This window comes from Palaemon carinicauda, chromosome 12 (assembly GCF_036898095.1).
Source record: "Palaemon carinicauda isolate YSFRI2023 chromosome 12, ASM3689809v2, whole genome shotgun sequence".
Taxonomy (NCBI): domain Eukaryota; kingdom Metazoa; phylum Arthropoda; class Malacostraca; order Decapoda; family Palaemonidae; genus Palaemon; species Palaemon carinicauda.
Window position 1 is genome coordinate 128975379 of NC_090736.1, and position 20549 is coordinate 128995927.

Consider the following 20549-nt stretch of genomic DNA (forward strand, 5'->3'; position numbering starts at 1 on the left):
CCAGGGAAAATTCAAGCAAATCTCTTGGGATTTTCGAAATACGACATAAATTTCGTTATACGACTTGAAAATTCATTCTATCGAACAAAGAGTCCAACTTTAGCCGCCGTTTTGCAGGGTGATACTTGCTATTTCAAAGGACAAGACTTATTATTTTATGGAGAGAGACTAAGGCATCGTTTGTCTAGTTCTGCAGAAAACACAGAAGAGTCAGGTCATGTTACTCATGCCCAGATTGGTTGTTGGCTTAATTGATCACAGGAAAAAAATCTTCTGAAAATTAGGTGCAAGAGGAAAAAAAAAAGGAAAAAGGATACAATGATGTGAAAGTTCAAAGAGTTGGGCAGTAAGATGGAAGAAAGAAATTGGGATTGGATAGGTGTGAGACAAAAAATTGAGCGCAGCTAGAAGCCAAAGGGATATAATCCCACCATTTTAGTACAGTGAGCACAACTAGGAGCCAAAGAGATGTAACCATACAGTCACAGTGCAGTGAGTGCAGTTAGGGGACCATGGGGATGTAATCCTACAGTTACAGTACAGTGAGCCCAGTTATGGGCCAGAGGGATGTAATCCTAAACTTGCAGTGCAGTGAGCACTGCTAGGGGTCAAAGGGATGCAATCCTACCATTGCAGTGAAGTGAGCAGAACTAGAGTTAAAAAGATGTAATACTACAGTTGCAGTGCAGCGAGCACAGCTCGGAGTCAGAGGGATGTGATCCTACTATTGCAGTGCAGTGAGCAAAGCTAGGGGTCAAAGGGATGTAATCCTACTGTTGCAGTACAGTGAGCAGAGCTCGGAGTCAAATGGGTGTAATTCTACCGTTGCAATGAACACAGCTAGGGGCAAGAGGGATGTAATCCTACCATTGTAGTGCAGTGATCAGAGCTAGGGGCCAAAAGAATGTAATCCTACCATTGTAGTGCAGTGAACACTACTAGGTGTTAAAGGGATGCAATCCTACCGTTGCAGTGCAGTGACCACTGTCATAAGGGCGTGGGAAATTACATAACAATGCATGGTCGGAGGCGATGAATCAGACGAGTTTTTAAACTCGAAGAGGATTTATTATCAAAGTTAATTTTCACAATTACAATGAGCAGAAATCTTCTTCAAAGCGAGATGAAACAGAACTTTAAATCTTGACGGTGCATAACAAAAGAGTTATAAGTTCTCACTGGCTCTTAGATGATTTCATAAGTCCATTACAAATTTACTTATAACTGGTACAATACCCAGGGAGAGCGGACAGGGAGACATTTAAATTAAATGAAACTATTGGACGTCCGCCATGGCTGTGGTAGGCTTACCATGGCCGGTCGGCCTGGTGAACGTTGCCCAACTGTTCTTGCACAGACTGTGCTTTCTTATTTTCCCTACATTGCTGGGGGGTCTGGCTTATCTCGCCTATGGGTGGCAGGTGACGTAACCGCATCATACTGGTTCTCACTCTACGTCCCCTCTCCCCCGTGTACCTGTTGACATGGAAACGGATTCAGTACACATGTTCTTGGATCATCAAATACCAATCACAGATGAAAGCGACTTGAACTGCTTCCCAAAAACCCATGGCTCAGGGAGACAAGGTGATTGCTCGGCGATATCTGCCCTACTTTCTGCGCATTTAACTGCTAAGCCTTTGTTTAAAACAATATATTTGTCCGTGACAAACTCCCCTCCACCTGACTCAAGGCTTTCCCATGCCTTCCAGGATTTAAAACTACTTTAAAACAAAGCAAAGGCCATTAAATTTCAAGAAAAATTAATCAAAACAAAATCTCACTGAAAATTACTCTACTCAAAACAAAGTCTCCATGATCCTTGGGAAGCATTGTTCACCTCCAACAAAGGTTAACAAGACTTAGATTAAGATTTCATATGAAATAATCAACACATTTCACAGCAAATGAAAACTGGTGAACAATTATCGGTAAAAAAGATTAAATTCATATCTCAAACACATGTTAAAAAACAATTCAAAAAGAGAATTAATCATCAATCAACACTATCCATGTCTGTATTCATTATATACATTCTTTATATATGAACATGTATGAATATTACATACCTTATTAAGAAAACATATCATAGAGGACTGTGACTGCAGAGTTACAATTTATGCATCAGAAAGTAACCTTTGAATTTAAAAATATTTAACTTCTAAATCCTACAGTCCCTTAGTGGATGCAGTCATCGTACAAAAAGAACGAATGCACTCAAATATCAAGCCTACACACTGCCTTATTCATTGGACTCTCAGTCTGAAAGAGATCTAAGATATAGTACTGGTAAACACAATACAATATACATTCATTTGGTTCTAATCCCAAAACGGTACCTGCTAGCAAAAAAACTTTCAAATTATCAAAAAGAAAAGTTTCACACACACAAAAAAAAAAACAATTCCTAGGAAAACTATCACATGTGCATGTATCCTAAATATTCACTTTCCATAGATACTTTCGTATCTCATGGGTATACCTGGATCCACTACAATTATCATTAAACAGTGACAATAATAGCTATTAAATGTGGCCATCGTACATAGAAAAGAATCATCATAAATGTTATTAGTCACAATATTCTCATATAGCTATATCACACTAGCAAAAGTGTTTACAAACCAAGGTACTAGTACATAAAAAAAACAAAAAACAAAAAACAGCTGTATCAAAAATCAATTAATGTACATTACCATCAACAGTTAACTAACTGTATCATACTTACAAAAAGTATCATAGTCAAACAAAGCTCTGTTCCTCCACTCGGAACACTTCTACAGGGTTCTCCAAATATCCATGCAATGAAGCAACAAAATGACAAAACGAATGGTACCATTGCAACTACTCATTTGAGCTACGCCTATACTCCGCACTAAGTATGGCATGCCTGGGATCCCCGGAACCACCCCCACTGCTGAGGTGCTCCCCACACCTCCGCGTTCATTGCACGAACTTTGGCGGCGGTCTTCCTCAAAGCATCTTGCTTGAGGACAACAAAGCAACCTCTCCTACGAAAGGGTCCGCCAGCATAAGTCTGGCCTCCTTTCTTCCCCTCCACCGGAGTCAGGTAGGGCATCAAAACCGAACACCAGTCCAACCAGACGGTGAAAAAAGAAAACAATTTTTCAACATCCACAACAGGAATGTCCAAATTCCCAAGTTTCAATCAGCACCTGCCAACTCACAACAAGGGACATAAAAAAACTAAGGGAATCTCAACATCCCAGTACAGAAAGTCTCTCTCTCTCTCTCTCTCTCTCTCTCTCTCTCTCTCTCTCTCTCTCTGACATGCTTTTTCAAATTGCGCCCGTATGACGACATCATCATCAGGGCTATGAACTCTCCATGCCCAATCATTCAAATTCCAATCTCGGCAAACTTCTGACACATCGCTCGCATCAAAACCGAAAACAAGCTCTCTGACAGAAGTTTCACAACAGAGACACAACCTACATACAGTGCTTTCACAACAGCGGCATTCACATCTTGTGTTGCCTCATTTATTTTGCTCGCACTCAAACTAAGCCGAACTCAAACTCTGTCAAACAAACAGCATCTTATTCATCCAAGCTGACCCACGTCACGCAAACAAAGGCTCTTGCGTTACCATCACATCAAAATTATCTTCTTCGCACTTTATAGCCCTAAGCCATGTAGGCCTGGGTCTTCCAATTCTTTTAGTGCCTTTAGGAGCCCAGAGAACTATTTTGAAACTGAAGCTTCCTAGCGCAATTACGAACAGGAAAAATCATTCCGATCAGACCTACGTTAATTCCCAAACAACAAAAAACACAAGGGGAAGAACGTAAATTTACGTTAAAACTGAGCGCTACAGAATTTCTCTAAGGCCAAAACTGTTCACAAATAACGTTAAAATTTATTCAGAACATCATAAATTCTTCATAACCTGTCACTGAGGTCAACAAAAAAAAAATCTCTTTAATCAATTTCCAGAGAAAAAAAAAACCTCAAAGAAAAACTTTCTTACTTCCCTACCCTTAAGGGACAATCAGTAGCCAAAAAAAATTATCTCATTTATTTTTTCAGAACTATCTCACAAAGAAACAAACTCTCACTCAGTCATCTCCATTTTTTTTTCTGCGAATGCATTGGCGCCGCTCCTACGTTTGCGTAATTTCGCATCTCTCTCTCTCTCTCTCTCTCTCTCTCTCTCTCTCTCTCTCTCTCTCTCTCTCTGAGCGTCTCATACCTTCACACGCACGTATGCAAACAAACATTCGCACACACACAGGGATTCACATGGGTCAAATTCTGCTGACCCAATCTCTCCAATAGTCACCAAAATCTTTCGTCCTCACATCTTTCAGCGAGCAACGATCTGGCGGCTAAAAACATCAGTAAAAAAAAAAAAAAAAAAAAAAAAAAAAAACATTACATACAAAAAATACTGAAACTGGAAAAAACAAACTGAGCTGAAAACCTTAAAATCACTTCCTTAACTTATACGCAAAAAAGACATTAAGGCACAAACAAAAAAGAAAACAAAACAGAGTACATAACAGAGTCGTTTGACCTATGAGACAAGTCACTGAGACTTACATAACTCTGAAGGGCAATTAGCTAGCCTCTTATTGGTCTCTGAACGTACACAAAGCCATTAAGATACTAGGCTTTATCTTATGGATTCACCGAATCACTTAATTATAACCAAATCCACCTTTTATGTTATACTTTGACACCCAAAATCATTTACTTTTTTCTTTAACACAATCTGACATAAAACAACTTTTGTTTATCAGACATTAATTAACTAACGAAGGCAACGGTATGGCTACTCATTGTCACCTTCTAACCCAAAGTTTGTTTTGTCGATATGATTCCCTCGATACTCAAAAATTAGTAAACAACTTAAGAACTCATTACATGAATCAGAGTTTATTGCTTGACTAAGCTATTCTTCAAAACACAGGGCGCCTGTCAAAGCTTTATGCTGACCTGGTGTCTAGTTCGCCTTGGTCACATGTTAGCCTATCAAATCTTTTAACACTTGGCCTACTGTTAAAACTACCGTGTCACCCATATCTAGTTTTACAATCATTCCGATCACTTATTTTATTCCTTTACACAAACAAATGAAAATCTACGGCAGCTTGTTCGCCATTTCTCAATTTTTTTACATTACTTATTTGTTCTCGCGAGTTAAAAGGAATGGACAGACACATAAGAATTCAAATTCTCTTTTTCTACCATGTTGCCAAATAGTACCTAAAAACAATAAATTTTTGTTCACTTGTCACGATTTTTCCAAAACACACAATCCTATACAGAGTTAGAGAACAAAGATTTAATTCTGACCTTTAAGTAAAAAGAAATTACGTTACTTGTAAAAATCTTAGATTTCTTTTCAATACACAAAAAAAAAAAAAATATTCAAGACTTGCTCTTTAACAGTGACTGTGACATCATAATGCTTACCCAGGGAATTCACACGTCATCTCCATTTTTTTTATTCTGCGAATACATTGACGCCGCTCCTGCGCGTGCGCAATCTCGCATATCTCTCCTCTCTCTCTCTCTTTCTCTCTCTCTCTCTCTCTCTCTCTCTCTCTCTCTCTCTCTCTCTCTCTCTCTCTCTCTATTAAAGAACTTAGTATTGTTAACACAGAATTATCTCAGCACGTGACTTTACTTCTCTTCCAAAAATCACATTTAACATCTTTGACCACGAAGGTCTCAAAAACAAACTTAAACTACTGTAAACCAAAGAAACTATGCAATGAAAACTCATAGTTCATTCAACATAAAGAACAATTTCTCATTTAACCACACAGCAACAAAAGGAATTTGATTTTCTTCTTTTGTGAAAAGAAAAGTTAATCTTTACTCGAAGCTTTAACACTGAAAACATTTTACTCAACTAGTTACTTTCTTCAATCAAAACTAGTGTTCTATCATTCAACTTTAACATTACGTAAAGAAAACGGAATGATATTTTCGTTACTCTACTTTACAAAATCTCAAAATATATTAGTTAATCATAAAACTACAGATTTTGTACAATGTTACTTAACTTATGTGTGGGTTGATTGCTGTGGGTCGCCTTGGGTCCCTTGTCCTACAGTTGCTGTCTGGGACCTCTTCCAATTTTCGGGATTGTCCTTGGCCTTTGTGGGCACGCCATTTCTATCAATGCACCCGCTGCTGTTGCTTCGACGACGAAATCCTCTATGATTAGGGCAATTGGAGGTCCTGGGTCGCCATTTCGGATGGCGAGTTTCGATGCTGTTGCTCCTGCGACGGGAAACTGAATAAACAGGAACGTTGTCTTGTCTTCCTCTCGAGGACGAGTGTGTTTCCATACGGTTTCCTCCCTTGGATGCCGTCTGTCTCGGCCTGCTCGCCTCGACGGACGGGCAGTAAGGCCTCCTCCCTGCAGGTCCTCCGTGGGTGATTGGGTCACAAAACTCCTCCTGGCTGCTACTGTTTTCTACATCATCGTCAAGATTTTCTTCTTGATCTTTCTAATGACATTTTCCATTCGTCTTTTATCTTCTTTAGATATGTTCTTCAAATTCTTTTTCTCCCGCGTTTTTCCTTTCCGCTTCTCCCGAAATGTTTCTTTCCTACTTCTTGTGTTTCATCTTCATAACTCTTCACGTCTAAAGTCAATTATTTTGGTAGCGGCTCTACTCGATCTTTTGCTCATCACACTTGTTTTTAATCCTCTTTATCCCACGGTAAGGCCACCAAATCTTGTCATAAGGGCGTGGGAAATTACATAACAATGCATGGTCGGAGGCGATGAATCAGACGAGTTTTTAAACTCGAAGAGGATTTATTATCAAAGTTAATTTTCACAATTACAATGAGCAGAAATCCTCTTCAAAGCGAGATGAAACAGAACTTTAAATCTTGACGATGCATAACAAAAGAATTATAAGTTCTCGTTGGCTCTTAAATGATTTCATAAGTCCATTACAAATTTACTTATAACTGGTACAATACCCAGGGAAAGCGGACAGGGAGACATTTAAATTAAAAGAAACAATTGGACGTCCGCCATGGCTGTGGTAGGCTTACCATGGCCAGTCGGCCTGGTGAAAGTTGCCCAATCACCAGCAGGACTCGAACTCTAACTGTTCTTGCACAGACTGTGCTTTGTTATTTTCCCTACATTGCTGGGGGGGGGTCTGGCTTATCTCCCCTATGGGTGGCAGGTGACGTAACCGCACCATACTGGTTCTCACTCTACATCCCCTCTCCCCGGTGTACCTGTTGACATGGAAACAGATTCAGTACACGTGTGCTTGGATCGTCAAATACCGTTATACCAGAAAAAGATGAAAGCGGCTTGAACTGCTTCCCAAAAACCCATGGCTCAGAGAGACAAGGTGATTGCTCGGCAATATCTGCCCTACTTTCTGGGCATTTACTTTACTGCTTAGCCTTTGTTTAAAACAATATATTTGTCCGTGACAGCACAGTTTGGGGTGAAACGGATGTAATACTTCCGTTGCAGTACAGCGAGCACAGCTAGGGGTCAAAGGGATGTAATCCTACTGTTGCCGTGCAGTGAACAAAGCTAGGGGTCAAAAGGATATAATCCTACTGTTGCAGTACAGTGAGCAAAGCTAGGGGTCAAATGGATGTAATTATACCATTGCAGTGAGTACAGCTAGGGGCCAAAGAAATATAATCATACCATTTTAGTGCAGGGAACAAAGCTAGGTGTTAAAGAGATGCAATCCTAATGGTGCAGTGCAGTGAGAACAGTTAAGGACCAGAGGGCTGTAATCCTACCGTTGCAGTGCAGTGAGGATATCTAGGCGTCAAAGGGATGTAATCCTATCGTTGCGGTGCAGTGAGCACAGCTCTGGGTCAAAGGGATTTAATCCTACTGTTGTGGTACTGTGAGCACAGCTAGATGCCAAAAGTATGTAATCCTACTTTTGCATTGCAGTGACCACAGCTAGGGGTCAAAGAGATGTAATCCTACCATTGCAGTGCAGTGAGCACACCTAGAAGTCAAAGGGATGTAATCCTACCATTGCAGAGCAGTGAGCACAGCTAAGGGTTAAAGAGACGTAACCCTACTCTTGCAGTGCAGTGAGCGCAGCTATGTGTCAAAAGGGTATTATCCTACTGTTGCAGTAGAGTGAGCAGCACTAAGGGTCAAATGGATGTAATTTTACCGTTGCAATGCAGGGAGCAAAGCTAGGGGTCGAAGGGATGTAATCCTACCATTGTAGTGCAGTGAGCACAGCTAGAAACCAAAGGGACGTAATCCTACCATTGCAGTTCAGTGAGCACAGCCAGAGGTCAAAGGGATATAATCCCTGTCAAAGGGATACAATTCTATTGTTGCAGTGCAGTGAGCAAAGCTATGGGTCAAAGGGATGTAGTCCTATTGTTATAGAACAGTGAGCAAAGCTAGGGGTCAAATGGATGTAATTCTACAGTTGCAGTGCAGTGATCACAGTTATGTTCCAAAGGAATGTAATCCTACCCTTGTAGTTGAGTGAACACAGCTAGGGGATGAAGGGATGCAATCCTACCGTTGCATTGCAGTGAGCTCAGCAAGGGGTAAAAGGGATGAAATCCTTCCGTTGCAGTGCAGCAAGCACAGCTAGGGGTCAAAGGGATGTAATCCTACTGTTGAGGGGCAGTGAGCACTGCTAGGGGTGAAAAGGATGTAATCCTACTGTTGAAGTGCAGTGAGGAAAGCTAGGGGTCAAAGGGATGTAATCCTACTGTTGCAGTACAGTGAGCTGGGCTAGGGGTCAATTGGATGTAATTCTGCAGTTGCAGTGAGACCAGCTAGGCGCCAGAGGGATGTATTACTACCATTGTATTGCAGTGATCACAGCTAGGAGCCAAAGGAATGTAATCATACCATTGTAGTGCATTGAACACAGCTAGGGGTTATAGGGGTGCAATTCTACCGTTGCAGAGCATTGAGCACAGCTAGGGGTCAAAGGGATGTAATTATACCATTGTAGTGCAGTGAACACACATAGGGGTCAAAGGCATGTAATCCTACTGTTGCAGTACAGTGAGCACAGCTTGGAGTCAAAGGGATTTAACCCTACAATTGCAGTACAGTGAGCACACCTAGGGGACACTGAGATTTAAACCTACCGTTGTAGTAGAGTGAGCACAGCTAGGGGTCTAAGGAATGTAATCCTACCCTTGTAGTTTTGTGAGCACAGGAAGGGGCCAAAGGGATATATTCCTACCACTGCAGTGAAGTGATCACAGCTATGGGCCAAGGGAATATGATGATGTAATCCTACAGTTACAGTGTAATGAGCACAGCTAAGGGCCATAGTGCTGTAATCCTACAGTTACAGTGTAGTAAGTGTAGCTAGTGGGCCAAAGGAATGTAATCCTACAGTTACAGCGAAGTGAGTTCAGCTAGTGGGCCAAAGGAATGTAATCCTAAAGTTACAGTGCAGTTAGCACAGCTATGGGCCAAAGGCCTTTAACCCTACTGTTGCAGGTACAGTGAGCACAGCTAGTGGTCAAAGGGATGCAGTCCTACCGTTGTAATTCAGTGTACACAGCTATGGGCCAAAGGGATGTCATCCTACTATTGCAGATCAGTGAACACAGATATGGGTCAAAGGGTTGTAATTCTATTGTTGCAGTGTAGTGAGCAAAGGCAGGACTCAAAGGGATGTAATCCTACTGTTACAGTGCAGTGAGCACAGCTAATGGTCAAATGGATGTAATTCTACAGTTGCAGTACAGTGAGCAAAGCTAGGGGTTAAAGGGATGTAATCCTACAATTTTAGTGCAGTGAGCACAGCTAGGAACTAAAGGGATGTAATCCTACCGTTGTAGTGCAGTGACCACAGCTAAGGGTCAAAGGGATTTAATCCTACTGTTGCAGGGTAGCAAGCACAGCTAGGGGTCGAAGGAAGGTAATCCTACCGTTGTAGTGCTGCGAGCAAGGCTAAGGGTCAAAGGGATGTAATCCTATTGTTGCAGTACAGTGAGCACAGCTAGTAGTCAAAGAGATATAACCCTACCATAGCAGTGCAGTGAGCACACCTAAGGGCCAATGAGATGTAATCCTACTGTTGTAGTGTTGTGAGCACTGCTAGGGGGTCAAAGGGATGTTATCCTACCATTGCAGTGCAGTGATCACAGCTAGGGGCCAAAGGAATGTAATCATACTGTTGTAGTGCGGTGAACACAGCTAGGGGTTATAGGGGTGCAATCCTACCATTGCAGAGCAATGGGCACAGCTAGGACCCAAAGATCTGTAATCCTACCGTTGCAGTGCAGTGAGCAAAGCTAGGAGTCAAATGGACGTAATTCTACCGTTGTAGTGCAGTGAGCACAACTAGGGACCAAAGGGATATAATCCTACTGTTGTAGTGCAGTGACCAGAGCTAGGGATCAAAGGGATTCAATCCTACCGTTACAGGGCACTGAGCACACTTAGGGGTCAGAGGAATGTAATCCTACCATTGCAGTGCAGTGAGCTTAGATAGGGGTCAAAGGGATGTAATCTTACTGCTGCAGTACAGTGAGCAAAGCTTGGAGTAAAAGGGTTGTAACCCTACCATTGCAGTGCAGTGAGCACACCTAGGGGCCACTGAGATGTAATCCTACTGTTACATTGCAATGAGCACAGCTAGGGGGTCAAAGGGATGTAATCCTACCCTTGTAGTTTTGTGAGCACAGCTATGGGCCAAAGGGATATATTCCTACCGTGGCAGTGAAGTGATTACAGCTATGGACCACAGGAATGTAATAATGCAATCCTACAGTTACAGTGTAATGAGTACAGCTTGGGGCCATAGTGATATACTCCTACAGTTACAGTGTAGCAAGTGTAGCTAATGGGCCAAAGGAATGTAATAATACAGTTACAGTGCAGTGAGTGCAGTTAGTGGGCCAAAGGAATGCAATCCTACAGTTACAGTGCAGTAAGCACAGCTATGGGCCAAAGGGCTTTAATCCTACTGTTGCAGTTCAGTGAGCACAGCTAGGGGTTAAAGGGATGTAATCCTACTGTTGTAATTCAGTGGGCACAGCCAGGGGCCAAAGGGATGTAATCCTACTGTTGCAGAGCAGTAAGCACAGATAGGGGTCAAAGCGATGTAATTCTATTGTTGCAGTGTAGTAAGCAAAGGTAGGGGTCAAAGGGATGTAATCCTACTGTTACAGTACACTGAGCACAGCTAAGGGTCAAATGGATGTAATTCTACAGTTGCAGTGCAGTGAACAAAGCTAGGGGTTAAAGGGATGCAATCCTACCATTGACGTGCAGTGGGCACAGCTAGGACCAAAGGGATGTAATTCTACCACTGTAGTGCAGTGACCACAGCTATGGGTCAAAGGGATTCAATCCTACCATTGCAGGGCAGTGAGCACAGCTAGGGGTCAAAGGAAGGTAATCCCACCATTGCTGTGCAGTGAGCACACCTACGGGTCAAAGGTCTGTAATCCTTTTGTTGCAGTACAGTGAGCACAGCTAGGAGTCAAAGAGATGTAACCCTACCATTGCAGTGCAGTGAGCACATATAGGGGCCAATGAGATGTCCTCCTACTCTTGCAGTGCAGTGAGCACAGCTAAGGGTCAAAGGGATGTAATCCTACCGTTGTAGTGCTGCAAGCAAAGCTTGGGGTCAAAGGGGTGTAATCCTACCCTTGTAGTTTTGCAAGAACAGCTAGGGGCCAAAGGGATATAATCCTACCGTTGCAGTGAAGTTAGCACAGCTAGGGGCCTCAGGAATATAATCCTGCAGTTATAGTGCAGTGAGTGCAGTGTTACGATCCTCGTGGGGATCGAACCAGGTTCTTTTGAATTGATTAATTAAATTTCGATAAATCAACAACCAATGGAAAAAGGAATATAGAAAGAAAACTCGCAAAAGAAAACATAATTTTATTTACAACTAGTCAAAGATCAATGTTTCTTGATTGAGTACTTGGGAAGCACAGAATTGAACAAAGAAAATCATCTGATTAAACTACACTTCAGCAAATAGGGGAACAGTCAAGAAAGCAGACAAATAATACTTAAAAGAAATGATAATACTCTTCATAGCAGCTCTTGACGGTTCAGGAACGTAGATATTTCAGGTTTGGGCGCTTCGTGGTTGGTAATAACGACAGGGGTCAACTCGTTCTGACATCTCGGACAAGCTGTAGTAAGGCTGGTCACGTCTGCATTCTGGTCCTTACGTTCTCTCTCTTTCTCTGTGCTTGTTCTCCTCTCGTTCTCCCTCTCGTCCTCTCTCTCTCCCTCTCCTCTCAATCTCTTTTTCGTACTCCTCTCTCGTTCTCTCTGAAGTTTATGTACCCCTGTATGGGAGGGGCTAACTATGGACAATTCCATATAAGATAATTTTCTCCTTTCTTCATCCTCACTGGTTTTCCTTAAAACCACGCCTATTTGATCGCATCTTCCCGAACACTCTGCTGGTGTAATCATGATCCATATGGCGCTATAATTAAAGCGAGACATGTGTTTACCTTCTGTTAATGGATATTCTTCGGCGACAACAGGCTCTTCTTGTCCTAAGGGTTCCTCTATAACGCTGGCTCCTCGAATTGTTACAACAGACGATCGTTATGCTCAAGGTCTGCTGATCTAGGCACATCTAATAAATATCTTGATCTCAAATAACGGCGGTGACAGTTTCCAGTAAACACTAACGGGACCTCCTCTCTCTGCTTCTTAAGAGTAGAAAATTTACATATTTTAACATTCTTTTCTATATTATTCTATCCACACATAACATGCAGCTAGGGGGCCAAAGGGATGCAATCCTACTGTTGCAGTGCAGTGAGCACAGCTACCGTGCCAAAGGAATGTAATCCTACAGTTACAGTGCAGTGAGTGCAGCTATGGGGCCAAAGGGATGTAATCCTACCATTGCAGTGCAGTGAGCACAGCTACCGGGCCAAAGGAATGTAATCCTATTGTTACAGTGCAGAGAGCACAGCTAGGGGTCAAAGGGATGTAATCCTATCATTGAAATACATTGAGCACAGATAGGGGCCAAAGGGATATAATCCTACAGTTGCAGTGAAGTTAGCACAGCTAAGGGCCACTGGAATGTAATCCTACAGTTACAGTGCAGTGAGTGCAGCTAGGGGACCAAAGGGATGTAATCCTACCGTTGCAGTACAGTGAGCACAGCTACCGGGCCAAAGGAATGTAATCCTACAGTTTCAGTGCAGTGAGCATAGTTAGGGGCCATAGGAATGTAATCCTACGGTTACAGAGTATTTAGCACAGCTAGGGTTCAAAGGGATGTAATCCCACCGTTGTAATACATGGAGCCAAGATAAGGGGCCAAAGGGATATAATCCTACCATTGCAGTGAAGTTAGCACAGCTAGGGGCCACAGGAATGTAATCCTACTGTTACAGTGCAGTGAGCACAGCTAGGGGGTCAAAACGATGTAATTCTACTGTTGCAGTTCAGTGTGCACAGCTACTGGGCCAAAGGAATATATTCCTACAGTTACAGTGCATTGAGCACAGCTAGGGCCATAGTGATGTAATCCTACGGTTACAGTGCAGTGAGAGTATCTAGTGGGTCAAAGAAATGTAATCCTACAGTTACAGTGCACTGAGTGCAGCTAGTTGGCCAAAGAAATGTCATCCCATATTTACAGTGCAATGAATGCACCTAGGGGGCCAAAGGGATGTAATCCTACAATTATAGGGTAATGAGTGCCGCTAGGGGCACAAAGGAATATAATCCTACAGTTACAGAGCAGTGAGTGCAACTAAGGCGCCATAGGGATGAAATCCTACAGTTACAGTGCAGTGAGCATAGCTGGGGGCCGTAAGGATGCAATCCTACAATAACAGTGCTCCATGTGAGGTACACTCATGCCACTAAACAAGCCACATTCCCAATCAGGATGATATCTTTTAGTCTGCATAGGTTAGGATATGTAAGTTCAATAGTCAGTATTCAGTAATGGGATAATGCATAATTGAACGAGTATAGAATAGAATGCACCAAAGAGCATATGTATCACAGTGTAAGTATCGATGTGTTTGTGCTTAGAATGATCGCCTTTTGATATGAAAGGTTGCCATGCTTCGAGATTCTGGCTCCATCCTTGGTAGAATATGGGTAATTTGACCATGTTATTTTTCACATTAATGGCAAAATTATTAGCAACACTTCTTTAAAAAAAAAGATTGATCCACTTTTACTCCTAACACAAAGGATAGATCCAGTCAACAGAAAAGTTAGACAAAGTCTTCGTTCATGACACACAAAAAACCCAAATGATATATCCTCTATCTCACTTCACGTTACAAAAGGTTTAAGATATTGTTTAAAGGCTGCTCATGAATGACAGACGCAAGGGGCATTGACATTGTCCTAGCAAGCAGTACAATGCCTTAAAGACTGATCTTATAGACTGTACAAATGATCAGCGCCCAAGACCCTTTCCACCCGAGCTAGGGCTAGGAAGAGCCAGGCAACAGCTGCTGATGACTAAGCAGGTAGATTATAGGCTCCCCCAAAGCCCCCATCCTTAGCTCACAAGGATGGTGAGGTTGCAGGTACTACAAGAAACTATCGAGCATGAGCGGGAATCGAACTCCAGTCCAGCAGATCATCACCCAGTGACGTTTCCAATAAGCCACCACCACCATAAAGGATAGTCTATGTTCTCTATGTTGAAAAAAGGAGAATGCTATGAGCCCGAGGGTTTCAACAGGGAAAATAGTCCAGTGAGGAAAGTAAATAAGGAAATTACAAGTAATTAACAATTAAAACAAAATATATTGAGAACAGCAACATCACCAAAACAAATTTTTAACATATAAACAATAAAAACTTGAAAAAAAAACAAGAGGAAGAAAAATAAGATAGAATAGTGTGTCCAAGTGCACCCCTAAGCAAGAGAACTCTACCCTAAGACGGTGAAAGACCATGGTACAGAGATTATGGCACTATCCAAAACCAGAGAAGTATGATTTGATTTTGGAGTGTCCTCCTTCTAAAAGAGCTGCTTACCATAGCTAAGGAGTCTCCTCTACTCTTTACTACCAAGAACACAAATTACAGATTCAATCTTACTCCTTTTATCACAAATGATAGAGCTATCCTTTCTCATTACGAAAAATATAGATTAAATCTTACTTTTAAAAAGATATGAAAAAGATATTATTATTATTATTATTATTATTATTATCATTATTATTATTATTATTATACAAACCTAGTTGGGAAAGCAGGAAACTATACGTCCAAGGGCTCCAACAGGGAAAAATTGCTCAGTGAAGAAAGGAAATAAAAAAATAAATAAACTACAAGAGGAGTAATGAGTAATTAACATAAAATATTTTTAGAACAGTAACAGCATTAAAACAGATCTTCTACATATAAAAAAGTATAAAGAGAGACCTATGCCAGACTTTTTAACATAATAACATTTGCTGCAAGTTTGAACTTTTAAAGATATCCTGATTCAACTGCCTGATTAGGAAAATCATTCCACAACTTGGTTGTAGCTGGAATAAAACTTCTAGAATGCTGTGTAGTATTAAGCCTTATGATAGGGAAGGCACGACTATTAAGAGTTAACTGCATGACTAGTATTACGAGCAGGATGGTACTGAGAACATCTGAACGCAATGTAGATCAAGAAAAAGAAATATGATAGACCGTAAGTTCCTGTCCAACAAATTAAGATTAGAATCAGCAGTTGAAGACCAGAGAAGAGAACAATATTCCAAACAAGGCAAAATGAAAGAATTAAAACACTTCTTTAGAATAGATTGATCAATGAAAACCTTGAAATTTTCTCAATAAGCAAACTTTTTGTGCAATTGAAGAAGAAACAGACAAAATATGTTTCTCAAACATAAATTTGCTATCAAGAATCACACCTAAAGATTAAAAAAAGAGTCGTATAAAGTTAAAGAAACTTTATCAATGCTGAGATCTGGAAGTTGAGGAGTCACAGTCCTCGACCTACTTACAATCAGACTTTGAGTCTTGTTAGGGTTCATCGTCATGCCCGATAATTTGCACCATGCACCAATTTTAACTAATCTCTGCTAAAGCACTCAGCAACCCAAGATCTACAACAGGGAGATGAAATGAAAAAAAAAACGAGAGTAGCATCATCTGCATGTGCAAGAAACTTGTTTTTTAGGCAAAACCACATATGTGTAAACAGTATGAAAAGTAATTGGACAAAAGAACTACCCTGAGGAACACCAGAGATCACTCCTCAAAACACAAAGCATAGATCCTGTATCATTCTTCATTGCACAAATAACAGATATATTCTTCTTTCTCAGTACGAAAAGGATAGACCAAGACTGTGAAAATGATAGATCCAATCTTACTACAAAGACCATGAGGGATAGATCCAGTCTTAATGCAAAGAACATGAGGGATATATTCAGTCTTACTGCAAAGAACATGAGGGATACATCCAGTTTTACTGCAAAGAACATGAAGGATATATCCAGTTTTACTGCAAAGAACGTGAGGGATAGATCCAGTCTTATTACAAAGAAAATGAGGGACAGATCCAGTCTTATTATAAAGAACGTGGAGGACAGATCCAGTCTTACGGCAAAGAACATGAGGGATAGATCCAGTCTTATTATATAGAACATGAGGAATAGATTCTGTTCTATTGCAACGAACATGAGGGATATATCCAGTCTTGCTGCAAAGAACATGAGGGATATATCCAGTCTTGCTGCAAAGAACATGAGGGATATATCCAGTCTTGCTGCAAAGAACATGAGGGATAGATCCAGTCTTGTCATAAAGAACATGGGGGTAGATCCAGTCTTACTGCAAAGAACATGAGGGATAGATCCAGTCTTACTAAAAAGAACATGCGGGATTGATCCAGTTTTACTGCAAAAAACATGGGGGATACATCCAGTCTTACTGCAAAGAATATGAGGGATAGATCCTTTCTTATTATAAAGAACATGAGGGATATATCCAGTCTCAGAGCAAAAAACATGAGGGATAGATCCAGTCTTACTGCAAAGAACATGAGGGATATATCCGGCCTCACTACAAAGAACATGAGGGATAGATCCGTCTTATTATAAAGAATATGAGGGATATATCCAGTCTTACTGCAAAGAACAAGAGGGATAGATCTAGTCTTACAACAAAGAACATGAGGGATAGATCCAGTCTTACTGCAAAGAACATGAAGGATATATCTAGCCTTACTACAAAGAACATGAGGTATAGATCCAGTCTTATTATAAAGAACATGAGGGATAGATCCAGCCTTACTAAAATGAACCCGAGGGATAGATCCAGCCTTACTAAAAAAAACATGAGGGATAAATCCAGTCTTATTATAAAGAACATGAGGGATAGATCCAGTCTTACTGCAAAAGACATGAGGGATAGATTCAGTCTTACTATAATGAACATAAGGGATAGATCTTGTCTCATTACAATGAACATGATTGATAGATCCAGTCCTACTGCAAAGAACATTAGGGAGAGATCCTGTCTTATTACAATGGACATGAGGGATAGATCAAGTCTTATTACAAAGAACATGAGGGATAGATCCAGTATTACTGCAAAGAACATGAGGGATAGATCCAGTCTTAGTGCAAAGAACAAGAGGGATAGATCCAGTCTTACTGCAAAGGAAGTGAATTAACATAGATCAAAAGAGATGAAAAATCAAGCAGTATAAAATTTGATGTGTTACAAAATCTAAGTGAATAAAGAAAATATTGAGTTATTAATGAGAGGCGGATGATTTTGAGGAAAGTTATGCAAACTGAATATGGCTGGAGTTTGAGGAAAGTTATGCAAACTAATATGTTCTGGAGTTTATGGAAAGTTATGCAAAATGAATATGTTTGGAGTCTGAGAGAAGTTATAGAAACTGAATATGTCAGGAATCTACGAAAAATTATGCAAACTGAATATGTCTGAAGTTTGAGGAAAGTTACGCAAACTGAATATGTCTGGAATTCAGAAAAGTTATGCAAAATGAATATGTCTTGAATCTGTGAAATGTTATGCTAACTGAATATGTTTGGAATCTGAGGAAAGTTTTGCAAATTGAATATGTCTGGAATTTGAGGAAAGTTATGCGAACTGAATATGTGTGGAGTTTGAGGAAAGTTATGCAAACTGAATATGTCTGGAATCTGACGAAAGTTATGCAGACGGAGTATTTCTGGAGTTTGAGAAAAGATATGCAAACTGAATATGTCAGGAATCTGAGGAAAGTTATCCAAACTGAATATGTCTGGAGTTTGAGGAGAGTTATGCAGATTGAATATGTACCGAGTTTGAAAAAAGTAATGCAAACTGAATATGCCTGGAGTTTGAGAAAAGTTATGCAAACTGAATGTTTCTGGAGCTTGAGGAAAGTTATGCAAACTTATTATGTCTGGAGTTTGAGTAAAGTTATGCAAACTGAATATGTCCTGAGTTTGAGGAAACTTATTCAAACTTAATCTGTCTGAAGTTTGAGGAAAGTTATGCAAACTTGATATGCCTGTAGTTTGAGTAAAGTTATTCAAACTTAGTATGTCTGGAATCTGAGGAAAGTTATGTAAACTGAATATGTCTGGAGTTTGAAGAAAGTTATGCAAACTGAATATGTCTGGAGATTAAGAAAAGTTGTGCAAACTGGGTAAGGCTGGAGTTTGAAGAAAGTTATGTAAACTGAACATTTCTGGAGTTGGAGGAAAGTTATGCAAAATTAATATGAGTAGAGTTTGAAGAAAGTTATGCAAACTCAATATGTCTGGAGTCTCAGGAAAGTTTTGCAAAATGAATATTTCTGAAGTTAAGAGGAAAGTTATGTAAACTGAATATGTCTGGAATCTGAGGAAAGTTATGCAAACTGAATATGTTTGGAGTTTGAGAAAAGTTATGCAAATTGAATATGTCTGGAGTTTGAGAAAAGTTACTCAAACTGAGTATGCCTGGAATCTGAGGAAAATTATGCAAATTGAATATGTTTCGAGTTTGAGGAGAATTATGCAAACTAAATCTGTCTGGAGTTTGAGAAAAGTTATGCAAACTGAATTTGTCTGGAGTTTGAGGAAAGTTATGCAAACTCAAAATGTCTGGAGTTTGAGAAAAGTTATGCAAACTGAATATGTCTAGAGTTTGCGGATAATTATGCAAACTGAATATGTCTGGAGTTTGAGGAAAGTTATGCAAACTGAATATGTATGGAGTTTGAGGAAAGTTATGCAAACTGAATATGTCTGAAGTTTGAGGAAAATTAAGTAAACTGAATATGTCTGGAATCCGAGGAAAGTTATGCAAACTGAATATGTCCGGAGTTTTAGGAAAGTTATGCAAACTGAATATATCAGGAGTTTGAGGAAAGTTATGCAAACTGAATATGTTTGGAATCTGAGGAAAGTTATGCAAACTGAATATGGCTGGAGTTTGAGGAAAGTTATGCAAACCGAATATGTCTGGATTTTGAGGAAAGTTATGCAAACTGAATATGTCTGGAATCTGAGGAAAGTTATGCAAACTGAATATGTCTGGAATCTGAGGAAAGTTATGCAAACCGAATATGTCTGGATTTTGAGGAAAGTTATGCAAACTGAATATGTCAGGATTTTGAGGAAAGTTATGCAAACTGAATATATCAGGAGTTTAAGGAAAGTTATGCAAACTGAATATGTCTGGAATCTGAGGAAAGTTATGCAAACTGAATATGTTTGGAGCTTGAGAAACGTTATGCCAACTGAATATGTCCGGAGTTTGAGAAAAGTTATTTAAACTGAATTTGCCTGGAATCTGAAGAAAGTTAGACAAATTGAATATGTCTGGAGTTGGAGGAGAGTTATGCAAACTAAATATGTCTGGAGTTTGAGAAAAGTTATGCAAACTGTATATGTCTGGAGTTTGCGGATAGTTATGCAAACTGAATATGTCTGGAGTTTGAGGAAAGTTATGCGAACTGAATATGTATGGAGTTTGAGGAAAGTAATGCAAACTAAATATGTCTGAAGTTTGAGGAAAATAATGTAAACTGAATATATCTGGAATCCGAGGAAAGTTATGTAAACCGAATATGTCTGGATTTTGAGGAAAGTTGTGCAAACTGAATATGTCAGGAGTTTGAGGAAAGTTATGCAAACTGAATATGTGTGGAGTTTGAAGAAAGTTATGTAAACTGAATATGTCTGGGGTTTGAAGAAAGTTATACAGACTGAATATGCCAGGCGTTTGAGGAAAGTTATGCAAACTGAATATGTCTGGAGTTTGAGAAAATTTATGAAAACTGAATATGTCTGCAGTTTGAGGAAACTTATACAAACTGAATATGTCTGAAGTTTGAAGAAAGTTATGCAAACTGAATATGTCTAGAGTTTGAGGAAAGTTATGCAAACTGTATATGTGTAGAGTTTGAAGAAAGTTATCCAAACTGAATATGTCTAGAGTTTGAGGAAAGTTATGGAAACTATATATGTGTGGAGTTTGAAGAAAGTTATGCAAACTAAATATATCTGGAATCTGAGGAAAGTTGTGCGAACTGAATATGTCTGAAGTTTGAAGAAAGTTATGCCAACTGAATATGTCTGAGGTTTGAAGAAAGTTATGCAAACTG

The 20549-nt window shown here is 40.0% G+C and overlaps 1 long non-coding RNA gene across 1 annotated transcript; it reads right to left on the minus strand.

The window, feature by feature from the left end:
* Positions 1 to 5: 5 nt before the first annotated feature.
* LOC137651279 (uncharacterized) lies at positions 6 to 3201 on the minus strand. Its single transcript, XR_011046069.1, has 3 exons — positions 2729 to 3201; positions 2070 to 2262; positions 6 to 1476 (listed from the first exon to the last, which is right to left on the minus strand). It is a non-coding gene; the product is annotated as an uncharacterized lncRNA (long non-coding RNA).
* Positions 3202 to 20549: the final 17348 nt, after the last annotated feature.